A 15,941-nucleotide genomic window follows, 5' to 3' on the forward strand; every position below is an offset into this window, starting at 1 on the left:
ATTTTAATTTTTAAAAGATGATGGTGGCAAATATGAACATAACTGTCTTTTAAATTCAAGTGAGGATTTCAACCAACTTCCTTTCAAGCACATGAATATCACATATATAGAGAGAAAATGGATTATTTTCCCATGTGAAATTTTTGCTGCATGTTTTTTTATTCGGCTCTGATCATCTGGTAAGCTGCCAATTCAAACATCTCACAAAGTGATCAACGAGGGTTGTCTGCCAAAAGCTGGGATCTGAAATTATGGTTTCTGCTTTCCCTGTTCAATGTAGCTAAAGCCTGACTGTTTCCAGAATGGAGATTAGTAGCACATGACCAGCTGCCTCTGAACCAATTTCATTTGTGTTACCAAATAATGATCAAAACACAAAACAACATCTCTAGTCAGACTTACTATCATGGTGTTTGATTATTTTATTAGTACTTAAAAGTAGTTTTAAATAATACATTGATTTTTTTCTTGGTTTATATCATCCATATTATCAAATTAACTTAAAGGTCATTAAAGTAGTTTGAAAACTACTGTTGTTTACTATAAACTATATAAAGTAGAAACTGGATTTATGATGAACCTTCAATATATATTTTGAGTAGGAAAAAAATATATGTGTGTGTGGTACATATATACATATATATCATATGTATACAGTTATCATACATATGTATATATGGTTGATATATCATATAATACATATGTATATATACATACATATATATGGTTGATGAACCAGATTTCTTGAGAAGATGATTACGTAACTGGTGTTCAAAAATGAAAAGAAGGCAACTTCCACTAGGTACCTAGAATGTGCTAAATAATTTGAGAAAAAAACCGACATGAATGGCTTTGTATTTAATCTTTATAGCAATCCCACAGTGGTACTATCTGCCTTATTTTTTAGATGAGGACGTGAGAAATGAGGCTTAGAGCAGCTTGTGTATGTGTGTGTGTGTGTGTGTGTGTGTGTGTACTAAGAATTAAACTCAGGGGCACTCGACCACTGAGTCACATCCCCAACCCTATTTTGTATTTTATTTAGAGACAGGGTCTCACTGAGCTGCTTAGTGCCTCGCTTTTGCTGAGGCTGGCTTTGAACTCGCGATCTTCCTGTTTTAGCCTTCAGAGTCTCTGGGATTATAGGCGTGTGCCTTGGAGCAGCTTCTTTACGTGTTCAACATCAAATAGTTTATAAATGGCAAAACTGGGATTCAAGTAAGTCAGCCAAACACTATTTCTATGCATTTGAATATTCACTCTGAAGCAGAAAGTACAGAACAGAAGAATATGACCTGCATTGTTCCTGAGTCTCTCGAATTTATATTTTTACTTACATTCTCTCAAAGTTGAAATAAATGTTGGAGCTCAGAACATAATGTCCCAAAGTATGGTGGCTTGGCAGGCTGAGAACTTACAACTGAAGGGCATTGGAAGGGCCTTAAAAGCAAAGTCTCTCTTTCTCCTCCTCTCCTCTGTCCTTCCCCACTTTAAGCCCAAGTTGTAGAAACCATGGTGGATCATAGAAACTACAACTCCCCTTGTCAAAGGAATGCCATCAAACCTAGACAGTTTTCTCCCTTCTCCACTGAGGAGGCTCATTCCCAGGAGTCCTTCCCTGGAGTTGTAGGGAAAGAATGCCACACAGAGGCTGAAAAGCCTTGCTGGGTTTACTCCTCAGTCAGTAACCATTCGTTCACACTTTCTGTCCAACCACGTTTCTATGTGGCTGCCCATTATTCATCAAACCTGAGCATAAAGAAGTTAGTCTTCTAGAGTCTTTTGTCTTCATTTCTGAAGACTCCTATATCATACAGGTTTTACTAAATAAATGTGTTATGTTTTTCTCTTGTTAACCCATATTTGGGTCTTTGATTTGCTAGTGTCAGCTGTGACCTATAAAATGCCTGGGGGAATGTATCACAATTTTCCACCCCTAAATCCACAATATGGTTTGCATTCTTCAGCACTTTGTGATCTCCACTCACTACTCATGCAGGCTAAATGTACTCTTGATCAGCTTCTCTGCTGTATTTCCCTCTGGCTATTGTGCATCAGCTTAATTTTTCATCTTTATAATGTCAAATGTGGCAGGTTTAGTGTGTCCTTTATAACTAAAACTCCTCAGCTGAAGATGTGCTTATTGCTGGGTACATTTCACATTTTCCAACTGTGGGTATGATTGATTTTTAAATTAGAAAACAGTTATGTTTGATTCCTTTTTAAAAGTGGTTCATATCTTGAAGCAGTAATTTTTTTTACAGTCTGATTCACCAGCCCTTGACCAAAATAACAATTAAAATACACATGGCCAGCACCCAGTAGCTAGAGAATTCTATTTTCAGGAGAATTTTATCACCTCCCATGAGGCATTAAATACATTCTTATTATAATAGTCTCAGTAGACTTCATTTTTCACGGCTTGAACCACTGAGTCAGCATGCCACAGTTAATGTAGCATTGTTCTAGCACTGAATATTTAAATGTTTTTGAAAAATTTCCCAATCTAAAGTCAAAATAATGATAATCTTATAAGGCCTTTCTACACTTATAATATGCACATATGTTAAAATAACAGTAAATTTCTTGTCAAATATAATTTAATTTAAGGCATCTGATAAATATTAAATGCTCTTTGGAAATTTTTTATTTTCTACATTAAACTTGAGTATTTTTCAAATGTAAGGGAAAGGTAACAGTCTTTTAATAACAAACACATACTCACAGACCCTTTGATTCCCTAATTTAATTTATTGCAAGCATACCTCCACTAAAAGGAGCACTGTTTTCTCGGTATGAAGTAATCTCAGATCAAAGCACAAAACTGCAGAAAGAAACGTAAGTACAAGAAGGATAGCTAAAAAGAAACACTGACCATTTAAAATAAATGGTAAAAAATTGAAAACAAAAGTCTGAAAGAGTTTCAATGTTCTCATAAGATTATAAAAAAAAGCCAGTTATGTTAAGATAATTAAAAATTAACATTAAGATAATTTTGAATATTGGTGAAATATTAATATATTGACTTTTGTATTAATATATTCAATAATGAGTTGTAGCAACAGATCTAATAACTAGAAATTTGAAAGTAGCATATATTTATTACTATATATAGGTTGAGTATCTCTTATCTGAACTACTTGGGATCAGAAATGTTTTAGGTTTTGAATATTTTCATATTTGGGTATATTTGCATATGCAAATGAGATATCTTGAGGTTAGGACTCAAGTCTAAACACAAAATATATTTATGTTTCATATATACCCTATAAATATGGCTTGAAGGCAAGTTTTATGTAAATATTTTTAGTGCAACTCTGTCTTAATTAAAATGTGACACGTGAGGTCAGGTATGGCATTGCCCATTTGGGGCATCAATGTTGGCACTTAAAATTTTTCATCTTTTGGTGCATATATGGGAATACAGGATTTTGTATTAGGAATGCTTAACATATATTTTCTTTACTAAGTTAATATTTATATACTATTCAGATATTCCTAATTTTCTGGTCATTTCAATTGATTAGAAACATTCTTCTGCTTTGCCAGAACCTCAAGACCAAGCCTGGGGGCTTTTAAGAACAATGCAACAGCTCAGACTGAACCGAACATTTAGCACAATGAGTCTCAACAATAAGATTAAATACCCAATTATAAGAATAAGATGTGCTCTATGTACAGCTTTAAAATTCTTTAGGGTTCTAGAATAACTTACTTATGAAAAAGAATTGCCTGTTCCTTCAGGTAAACATTGGATTTGGTGTTGTTTTTGCAATTCTCCAAAGAATATTAATCTAGTAAATATTTGATAATGTCCTTACTGTTGCCATATCAAGGTAAAAATATTATCTTATAAGGTTATGTAATCAAATGTTATAGCATTGTGTTCGATACGGATCCAAAATTAGCACATTTCCCTACCATAAATTCTATAATCTTTTTTATTCGTTTATTTTTAAGTAGTTTTCCTCACTTATCATTATTCTTGTTATTAGGAGTTGAATTTTATTATGAAGTTCACAGTAGAAGTACAATCTGTTCAACCTCTTATTTTTCATTATGTAAACAAAACATCAATGAAACCATTAGACAGCCCTTTCCTAAGAACTTGGAAATTTATTTTCTCTCTTGGCAAATTGAATAATGGCCCATCAATGATGTACATGGTCTATTTTCAGGACCTTGGAAATATGTTATCTTATATGGTATAAGGAGCTTTACAAATATGACTCAGTATGGGATCCTGAGAAAGGAAGGTTATTCTAGAATATCCAGGTTTGTCCAATATAATTATAAGGGTTCTTGTAAGAGAGAGTCAGGAGGAAAAGATACAGAGAGAGGAGATGTGAGGGTATAAGCCACAGTTCAGAGGATGGATGATGCTATGCTCCCTGTTGGTTGTGAAGCTGGAGCTCAGCCCTGAGCCAAGGACTACACATGACCTCTAGAATCTGAAAAAGTCCAGGAAGCTGGAGTTTGCAGAAGGAACCCAGAACTGGTAACAATTCGATAGTAAACTTGTGACCTTCAAAATTGTAAGAAAATAAGCTTGTGTCATTGATGTGTGTAGTAAAGAAGCACCTAGAAACTCATGTCCTCCCTAAGACTTAAATCACAGAGAAAGCTACCACGGACCAAAGGAGTAAAATGCATAGTCGAACGGTTCATAGGTTAGGGTAAAATTTGGAAGAAGATAATAGTATATTTAAAGGGAGATCATGTTTGCAGTAGTATAGATAGCACAAAATGTCAGAAATACAATACTGGCAGAGAATCCAAGGATGATGTGGGCAGAGACTCTCTTATTCCAGTTGTTAGGTAGGTTCAGGAGCCATGAACAGATGGGTAGAGGGAAAGGACAATGAAGCCCAGACATCAGGCTTGTACATCAAGAAAAATCCAGGAGCCATAAAACCAAAACCCCAGGGAATTTTATCTAAACAGGCAAGCATCTGGAAAGGAGATCTGGAAGGCCTAATCTCCCCCAAGTGGTACAGAACTATAATCTCCTGCAGGAATTATTACTTAAATTCCTAGGGAACACAACTAAAACAAATAAGCATCAGAAAAATGGGGTCTGCTACATCAAGACCCCTCCCCCATTACAGCTAATTATGAACCCTCAAGGGGCACAATGGCTTCCAGATAAACACCAACTTTGTCTCGTGCAACTAACCCTCCCTTATTACCAGAACTATCTCACAATCACCTTGTCAATCTGAATATTGAGGGCCTCACAAAGAAAATTTGCTGAAGGTGATCCAAAGGGTAATAAACCAATTAAAGGGAGACAGGGAAATCGAGGCAAGAATAAGGGACTCGGTTTTCTTAAAAACCCAGCCCTGTGAGCACCACACTGTCCTCTCTTGAGGTGGTCCATGCAGTCCCTATGCTGTGCATAACCCTTGATTCTCATTCTATTAACTTTTGCTTACAACTTTGTGTTTCCCTGGAATTCTTTCTGGTGAAGTCACAAGAACTGGCACCCAAGGACTGCTGAGGCTGCCGCTGCTCAACCCAGGAGGCTCCCAGCCCCATAACACAGTGACACTGAATAGAATTTATAAGAGAAGACTTTTGAGAAACATCCTACTTAGATTTTAGTCTTATTTCAATCACTTAATAGCATCAGATGGGATAGTTATTTAGTCTTCCTGAAAATCAGTTCTCGCTTTTGTCTTATTAGCTACTTTATAAGGCTGGTATTTACTAAGTGTTCAACCTTTGTGATTCCAGATATGTGAATCTACCTTCAGATTACAATTTCAATGCAAAAGCAAATTTCTCTATAGTTAAAAATGTTTGGACTAGAAGAGTTGAGTATCCTTTCTTAACAGCTGAATTTATCGTTGTGAATTAATACATTTGCAATGTTTTAAACATAATTGACATTTATGTAATAGTCTAATTTAGTTCATACATAGTGATATAAAGAGACAAAAAGTCAAGTTTTCATGCCTGTAAAGAACAGGACCAAGATATATGTACATCATTCTTCTAACAATATACCACCCACAAGTTTCACAATCAGCTTTTACAATGTTTACAAGAGTCTGTTTCTCACAATTTTTCACGCATGCCATTCTCCCTTTAGTTAACTTGATGAAGTTTTACAAGTAACCATTACTTTAATATAATTAATTTTAAGAAGAAAAATTTACCATAATTATTTCCTAAATACACTATATAATTAATAGTAGAATAATAGGCATTTGAGAGGCATTATGCCAACCCTGGGATTAAAAATCTTATTTTATAGCTGAGGACACTGAGGCTCAGAGAAGTGAAGTGACTTGTTCTAGATCACACAGCTAGGGTAAAACAGAGTTGGGGTAAGAGCTTGGCTCTTCTTGTTCTGGACCCTGAATTTTCACAGTTGCCTTATGCTTCCTCTCTAATTGTAGAAATTGACCACTCAGAAGTAAATTTAAGATAAGTAATTATTTCTAATCTCTCCTACTATGGTCTGAATATATTCGTTCCCACAAAATTTCTATGCTGAGATCTAATCCCAAATGCATTAGGATTAAAAGGTGAAGTTTTGAGGAGGTGATTGATTAGGTTGAGAGAACAGAAACCTCATAAGTGGGATTACTGTCAGTATAAAAGAACCAAGAGGGCGCTTGCTCCCTCTTGTGCCCTTTGGAGATGTAGAAGGCACCATCTTGGAGGCAGAGAGAAGTCCTCACCAGCCATCAAATGTGCCAGTTCCTCGATCTTGGACTTCTCAGCCTCCTTAATTGTGAGCAGTAAGTTTCTGTTGTTTATACATTACCCAGTTTGGGGTATTTTGTTATAGCAGGTCCAAAGAGACTAAAATGCCTTGTATAATTGTTTTGTTCATTAGCTCAATTTTAGTTTCATTATGATGCAATAAATCTTGTGCCAGAGTAAAACTGAAAATTTGTGCTCTATTAAAGGAAACAAATGTTAGTCATAACTTTTATCACAGACAGGCCTGTATAGAAAATTGTACAAAGGTTTTGGAACCTTCCTCAATATATGAATTGAAGCCACTGGTTCCCCAGAGCCGTTTTAGAATGGAGTCTGTGAAGGCAATGATAAGATGGTGGGTTATTCCTTACAGAATATTAAGTTGGAAAAAACCATCAGCCGACCTGTCATGATTTTTTCAGAGTCACAGGACACACAATAAGTGTAAATTGAACAGAAAGGGGCCTCTGCCTCAACAGAAATTGAGATCTTTATTCTGTCTTTTCAAAGCAATTTTCTTCAAACCCCCAGCTGTTATTTAAATTTAATTAGATAGAAATGGCTAGCTCAAGGCTTTTCAGTCCTCAAAGCACCTGTGACAACAGGTGCTCAAGATTCTGTATTAGTCATGACTAATGAAGCCCTTGTTATTCAATGTGTGGTCTGTGGGCTTGCAGATGGCATCACCTGGGAGCTTGTTAGAGATTCAAATATCTGTCACCTCACATATTTGGAAGCAAAAGCTCGCTTTTTTTTTTTTTTTTTTTTTTTTTTTAACCCCAGGTGATTGATAGGCACCTTAAAGTTTGAGAAGCACTGCGTGAGTGAGTCTGATTTCATTTTGCTGTCTAGCCAGGGGTAAATTTAAGGCTATTCTATTCAAATTCATGGCTCTGAGATGGGGTATGATAGTATTTTTAACTTAAATTACTTAAAATTTATTTTATAAAGTTTACAGTTACTGAAAGCTTAAAGAAAATGAAAAAAAAAAATCTTCCTCCTAAGAGAATTTTTTTTTTTTTTAAACTAAAAAACATCACTGGAAAAACACTAAAACAATTTCAGAACCCACTGAAAAATCTTCCTTCTCTTCTACCACACTTAAAATCAACTAAGTTATTTGTGTTCACAGAAAAATTGAATTTCAGTGGTTATATTTCACTGTGCTCAGATGTAACTCAAGATCACTCCATTCACTGCGAAAGAAATCAACTCTTCTATGCCCCGAAAGGTGAAATTCTTACATCTAGTCTCTCCTGGAAAGGTTTTCAGAGAATGGAGTCCTGATCTCCATAGCAAAGCTTTTAGATTTAACATTTCTCAAAAGTAGAAAGTAAAATATAAATGAAAACAAGTATATTATCAAGATGAAGCTGTAATGATCCTTTACCCTTCAGTTGCCTAACATTTGAACTGAGAGTTAAGGAGTCATTCATATTCATGAGTCTTGGAGGGGAACAAATGCAGTCTCCTCTTTTGAAGCTGAGAGTCCAAGTTCTTTCCCAGGCTCCCTTGCAGCTGAGACACAGGTCAGCTCACAGACTCTGCCATTTCAGTGCACCCTCATCAGGGTCCAGGAGTTAGGGGCACAAACAGACAGCAGAGACTTGAGCTCCTAATACACAAACAGTGTCGACCACAGTGTCTATGCTCGGTAGCAAGGACAGTGGCATCTTTACCACACAGCACTAAAAGGGCAGTTTGGGTCATTTGTTGTACCTGGAATGTTAGTCTTAAGTGTGTTTTGACAGCTTCCCCAAATTTTGTTACTTCAATCAGCCTAAGAAAGCTTCTGTTGACGATAAGTAGAAATACTGGCAGACACTGTGACTGTATTTGAATTAAACATCACAAATAACGTACATCCTCACTTTACTCTGGCATACTTGTATGGACCAACTATAGTTTCCCAGTTTTGGGGGCAACCTCACTATGTAGGCAGTGCATCTCATCCCTTCTGCCTAAATGAGTATGTTTTCCTGCCGGGAGGTGAGATTATGTGTCAGAATCTTTTGTTTCCAGCTATTGATCCTCATGTGACTAACACCGTATTAACTAGAATTCTATGGCTTGTGTAACACAAATTGTTCTTCAGGAGCAAAAGGGCCTCATCAAAGAAAGAAACATCCTCTCTTTAATAAACTGATATTAGAGCAAATTTGAGTGTTCTTTTTCAAATTGCTATAAATGTTCATTACCTCATTCTTGAAAGCATAGTGTTATAATTGGGAGCTTGAAATGCTTTGTCATTTGAAAGCCTCTTTTGTTTTACCTCACCATAGATCTTATTGATTACTATGTCTGAAAAAGCTTATTCTATAATCAAAAAGATATAAATCAGACACTTTGGAAAATTGGGAGATGGGAATAGAGCATATAGGGTAACTATGTCATCAACATTACATGCACATTTCCAAAATAGTTCCTTGTTAATATGTCATATCAAACAGTGAGATATTGAATAAACTAATATAAATAACAAGATCTAGAAAGCTTAGGAGTGTTAACTCTTAAATACTGCAAACCTTATGCCAGAGCTTTTCACTGAATTGTAAGTTCCACAAAAGCAATAATCTTGATTTTTCATCACCAATTTATAAAAACTGTTAATGACAGATAATCAAAAATATTTGTTGATATTGGCTTATTTTGCTTAGCATTATATTCTCCAGTTCCATCCATTTACCAGCAAATGCCATACTTCGATTCTTCTTTAAGGCTGAGTAATAACATGTATATATAATATTATTATATATTAAATATCATATACGTATTATATATCATATATATGATATATTACATACATCACATATTATATATCATATACATGTTATATATAAAATATACATGTTATATAATATGTCATATATGATATATATGATATATATATACACATATATATAAATCACCTTTTCTTTATTCATTCATTTGTTGAAGGGCACCTTTGTTCCATAGTTTAGCTATTGTGAATTGAGCTGCCATAAACATTGGTGTGGCTGTGTCACTGTAATATGCTGATTTTAAGTTCTTTGGGTATAAACAGAGGTGTGGGATAGCTGGGTTAAATGGTGGTTCCATTCCAAGTTTTCTGAGAAATCTTCATGCTGCTTTCCATAGTGGTTGAATGAATGTGCTTCTTGTTAAAAATATTGACCACTCAGTCTCTACTCAGGATTTCTAAATGAGAATCTTTGTTAGTAGGGCTGGAAAATCTGCATTTTCAACAATTCTTTCAGCTTTTTATGGGAGAAGAGATGTCTCTGAAGCAAGGTCCAAAGAGTTCCCAAAGAGAATGGAGAACTCAATTTGGGGCCTGCAGGGTTCTAGGCATATTTGATAGAAAAGAATTTCAGCACACACCAGGCAGAAGCATAGACACAGGTTTACTTAGGAAAATATTCAAGGGAGAATGCAGGCCATCATGGGAGTGAGAGATGTGTTGTGGTGTTTCTGACTCTTCTTTTAAAGGAAACATGGTAAGGAGTAGGTATGGAAATGTATGTAGGAATGATGTCAGTCTAGTGATCTCAAGATGGTTTCTGGTTAGTCTGGTGGTCTGGTTAGTCTCAGGATCCTCAGGCTGACATGGTTTTATTATCTGATCAATAGACAGCATTGAAAAGTTCCCTAAATTATAGGTTCTTCAAGATACCATCTCTCTTTTTATTTATTTATTGGAGGGGTTAGTTAACAGTGCACATATAGATTTACAAATTTTCCTGGAATTTGGGAGCAGTAAGCTTGGGAAAGAGACTGGTTCTGAGGAGTGACAGATCTAGAAAAGTATCTGGAACTTCTGAATTACATTCTTTTTTCTTTGTCATTCCTCTATGTCTCCTTTCTACTCATTTCTTATTCTATCTATTCTTCCTTAAGCTAACTATCAAAACTTGGAAATGACTCTTGCTGAGGTTCATTCAATAAACTGTTATCTAAGGAAAGGAGTTAATTTGACTGTAAAGAAATTTGATTTTTTTTTTTTTTTGGCCTGGATAAGAGCATCTATAGCTGTACCACCATTAATATAATGTTCTACTGCAAAAGGAATATTTTGGCATAACTATTTAGATGAAAGTCCTCATCTATAAAATCTCTAATCTATAAAATCTAAATTGTCCTTGCTTTCAAGAGGGCAAGTCCTGGTGACAGAGTAGCTTGATTTCTTCCCCAATGTCAAAGTCATTCTTTTCCCCTCTTTAATTCTCATGTTTTCATCAGCACAGATTAGTTTAGTGCTCACTGTATACCCTGCACAGACTGCATGTAAAGGAAAACAGATTCTAGTGTTAGCAACAGGAGTTATAGGGAGAAACGAGAAGATAAAAGTACTGCTGTGTGTAACCAAACAAATTTAAACTGAAAATCTGAACTCCCTGGGAAATTTTTCATGAAGTTGACAGCAAGCTGGAAATTTTTCTATTAACAAAGAATCCAATAAGTACAAAGAGAAAGGAAAGTGAAATTGAGTTTTAAGTGTATATTGAAGATGGAGGAAAGATAACACCTGAAGAATGGGAGAGGGCACAAATGACACAATCTAGAAAAATAAATAAGCAGAAAGAGGTGAGTTGGGTCCCAATTTTGAATGGAATTTAAAGTTGACGTAATAATTTTATCTAATCTAGTTTGAATCACTGTCTACTTGACTTAAAAAGTAGAGAACCAGCTTTCAGCATTCCCAAACGTTATTCATTTGTCCTAACCCAATTTCCAAATATTTTTATGTTTCTATTTATCTGAAATTCTACTTTATGTCAAATATGAATGTCTCATAAGAAAGTCACTCTATAGGTGGATTCTGCAACAATTTATTTTGAAGGTGTTGTCACGCCTTAAAACTTGTGCCTTTATTTTTAAAATTGCATTTGTTAACTGTAGGAAGGAAAATGTAATACCTTTTTTCATCTGTCACATACATGGCTCATACCCCTTAAAAAAAAAGATAGATTAGTAAGAGAAAAAAAAATTAACAAATTTATCTAACCAAAGTTTTACATGACATGGGGCCATTTGGAAATGAAGACCCAAAGGCCCAGGAAAAGCTATAATGAAAGTGGTGGATATTGTGGGGAGACATGGTTGGTCAGAAGGGTAAGGTGTAGGGGTCTAGGGGTAACAATGTAGAAGAACTCATTTTTGTGTCTCTGTAAGACATTCCTTTCTCCATTTCCTCATATAGGGAATGACATCACCTAAGGAGCTTCAGGAAGAAAGAGGATGGCCGAGAGTGACCTTTTCAGGTTCTGTGGCTTGCTTTGATTGAGAAAGGGAAGGAGGAGAAGAGGTGAAAGAAAGAAAGAACTGGCTTCTGAGGCCCTTCCGGTCTCCTTCCGTTCAGAGTACTCAGTATATAGTGTCCTACTTTAATGTGTTTTGTGGTGAACCCCAAAATAAGTGATACTCTTTGACTTTCTTGTTCATATTTTTCATGATGGTTTTCTTATATTAATTTTTACAGATTAATTTAGACTATTTTCAGATTTCTCTTGAATATTGATTGGGATAATTCAAACTTATTCATTGAATATGCATTTACTGAATGAACTTATTCATTCATGTAGGGAAGAAAAACAGAATGAAAAAGGGCTTATTAACAACAATAACAAAAAATTATTTATTAGTGTATATCTTGTGCAAAAACAGTTATGAGTAACTCAAAAGGCAGTTAAAATCTGAGCTGTCATCACATCTTAATTAAAGAACAATGAATTTGTAGAGAGACTAGGCATTGTGGTATATACTTGTAATCCTAGTGTCTTAGGAGTCTGAGGCAGGAGGATCTCAAATTTGAAATTGACCTGGGCAATTTTGCAAGACCTTGTCTCCAAAAATAATACATAAATAAATAAAAAATAAAAATAAAAAGAGCTGAGGATGTAGCTCAGTGGGTAGAGGGCTTGCCTAATATGGGGGAGGCCCTAGGTTCATTCTCCAGTACTGCAAAAAAGAAAAATGGTAGTAATGGACAAGCCAAAGGAAAAGAACTTTTGAGTTTCCAGGGAAGGCACATTGTGGGAAGGTAAATAAATGACAGAAACTAAGGGATGGGCTTCTTAGTAAGGTTTATTAACATGGATTCTTCTAGTGCCCTTTCTGGGCTGATAAATACCTAGAGTTACCTCTATTGATTAAATTCTGTCCTTCCAAGTAAGAAGGGAAAAGGATTAACTGTACAAATTTATGTTATGCTTTTAGGTAAATAGAGGGAAGGTAGAAAGCCTTTCTAATATATGCCTCTTTCCAAATGTCTTCAATTCAAAATAATCAATATGCCAAAGTGGCATATTTTAGGGTAGTATATTTTACTGCCCTTCCTTCATGAATTACCCATTAATGTTGTTAAAATTTATTACTCAATTATACAAGGATTTTTTTTTCTTTTTTTACTCTACTGAACAAGAAGTTACCAAAGCCTGTAACTTTCTTCAAGTATTTTAACTTCCATTCTTGAAGAGTATTTCCTAGACATAGATCATTAACATCTTTTAACATTTTCATGTTACTTTATATTTAATTGATACTACTCAATATTTTATATTTAATTGATATTACGAATCTATTTCAATTTTATTTTTGCAAGTAAATATTCTCATATAAATGTGTTGAATTTGGATATTAATTTTATATATTTGTTTTTTGGTATATGAGCTAGTTGTCTTTCATCTTTCATTTAGCATTATGTTTCTGAGATTCATTTTACAACATTACAAGTAAACTGAAGTCTATTAACTTTCTTAGCTGTACGCAAACTCTTTTAGATTTTAACAATGCATTTATGAATTCTCTGTTTGGGAGGCTTTTATTTCTTTTGCATGTTTTGGCTTTTATTAACAATCCCTCTATGAGGATTCTTACACATATTAAGATTCTGAGGGTATATACCTAGAAAGAGAATTGGAGGTAGTAGGATATCATGGGCTTCTATTTAAGTAAATGAAGACAGTGATCTTGTAATTAAGGCTACATTCCAATGATCAGCACATGTGAATTACCTTGACTATACTTTCTTAACAACCTTTAAATTTCTGCCTGAAAACCCTTCAGGGTATTGAATTTATACAATTATTTCATCTTTCAATAGTGGTAGTTTTATTTTTTCTTTTGCTATCATTATGTTACTTATAATTTTTCTTACTTCATTGTTATACAATATTTAATATATTTAATATATATTTAATATATTTAATAGTGGTGGTGATAATGGGCTTCATTTTTTATTCCTAACTCCATAGCAATATTTCTCAACATTTATATGATGTTTACTAAAGGACCTTGTGAAGATGCCATTTAATTGATAATTTTTGTAATTATCTTTATCTTTGCTAATTACCCTTTTGTTATTAATTTAATACAGTTTCTTTTCTTCTAGATTAAGCTAGCTAGTTGATTATATTTTTTATTGATATTCTCAAGGAACCAGTTCCTTAGAGTTTTCTGAATGGATTCACTTTTCATATTTTTATAGTTCCTGAACTTTTCACTTTAATATGTTCCTTCTGCTTTCTGTATTTCTGTTGCCATTATTTGGTGGCTTGGGAGAAGAGGAATGTTCTTTTATACAATTTTATAGGCTATGCTTAATTGAGTTTATTTGTTTTATTATAGTAATTAAATTATAAAATTTTTATACTCTTATTTCAGTCATCTCTACATCTCATAAATTTTTAAACATGTTTGTGGATTTAGATCCTGAATATTATGAAAATCTTGTTACTGTTCATTTTTATCCAAAAATGACCTTTGTTTTTGTTATATAATCTATTGTTATTTACTGCATTTATAAAATGTATCAACAGTATTATTTCTGATTTATTAGTTCATTTTAGTTATATATAATATTAGGGTTCATTTTTACATATTTTTACATATAAGCATTGAATATAATTTGCTCCAATTCAGTACCCTGCTCCCTGCTCCTGTTGCCTTTCTCTACTACAGTGATCTTCCTTCTATTTACTTATGGTGTTTTTTAAATTAGAGCATTATGGTTTTACATAAAGGTAAAATTCATTATGGTATGTTCATATATGTGCCTAGGAAGAAATTGGTCAGAATCATTTCACTGTCCCTCTCTTTTCTTGTCCCTCCTCCTTACCACTCAATCCTCTTCCTCTACTCCATTGATCTCTCTTTTGTCTTGATGGTATTCACCCCTTTTACTCCTTCCCTCCCCCTAATTCTTTTGGTCTAGCTTCCACATATCAGAAAGAACATTCAATCTTTGATTTTCTGGGTCTGGCTTATTTTACTTACTATCATCTCTAGTTCTATCCATTTACCAGCAAATGTTGTAATTTGATTCTTCTTTAAGGCTGCATAAAACTCCATTGTGTATATGTGTATGTGTGTGTATACGTGTGTGTGTGTGTGTGTGTGTGTGTGTTTATGTTTGTATATCACATTTTCTTTATTCATTTGTCTGTTGATGGCAACTAGGTTGGCTCCAAAGCTTGGCTATTGGCTATTGTGAATTGTGCTGCTATAAACATTAATGTAGCTGCATCCCTGTAATATGCTGATTTTAGATCTTTTAGATATAGATATATGCCAAGCAGTGAGATAGCTAGGTCATATGGATGGTCATTTCTAGTTTTTTGAGGAATCTTCCTACTGCTTTTCAGAACTTTATACTATATATTCTATAGTAGATATGTCTTCTTTTTTCAGTTTTACTTCTTTATTTTGACATTGGGCCATATCATTTCCTATAGTACTGATGTAGTTTGTTTTGTTTTATCACTATTTGGCTTTCCATGGCATAAACTACTAAAACTCATCTTTTGATGGTTGAAGAGCTCTTGAAATATTTTCAGTGTTTTGCTGTTATGAAGTTGCAATGAATGGCCCTGTGAATCTTTTTGATGGACAATGTATGTCCCTTAAAGTGGATTTTCTATATCACATCATAGAAAGAAGTATGTTGAACTTTGTGGACACTGTCAAACAGTTCTCCAAAGTAGTTATGCCATTATATATTCTCAGAAGCAGTATATCCGGTTTTCACTTGTTACACATCATTGACAAAACTTGGGGGTTATCTTTACTTTTAGCCAACATCTTATATTTGGTTCTCAATACGAGCAACATATTATATGGTAAGCATAGTTCTATTAATCAATTTATCCATTCTACTCAGTCTAAAAACAGCCCCAAAGGGCAATTGATTTTATTCATCCAGATTTTTATTATTGTTGTTCTTGTCTTTTTTGTTAATTTATTAAGGAATA

Source organism: Callospermophilus lateralis, chromosome 4, assembly GCF_048772815.1.
Source record: "Callospermophilus lateralis isolate mCalLat2 chromosome 4, mCalLat2.hap1, whole genome shotgun sequence".
NCBI classification, from domain to species: Eukaryota; Metazoa; Chordata; class Mammalia; order Rodentia; family Sciuridae; genus Callospermophilus; species Callospermophilus lateralis.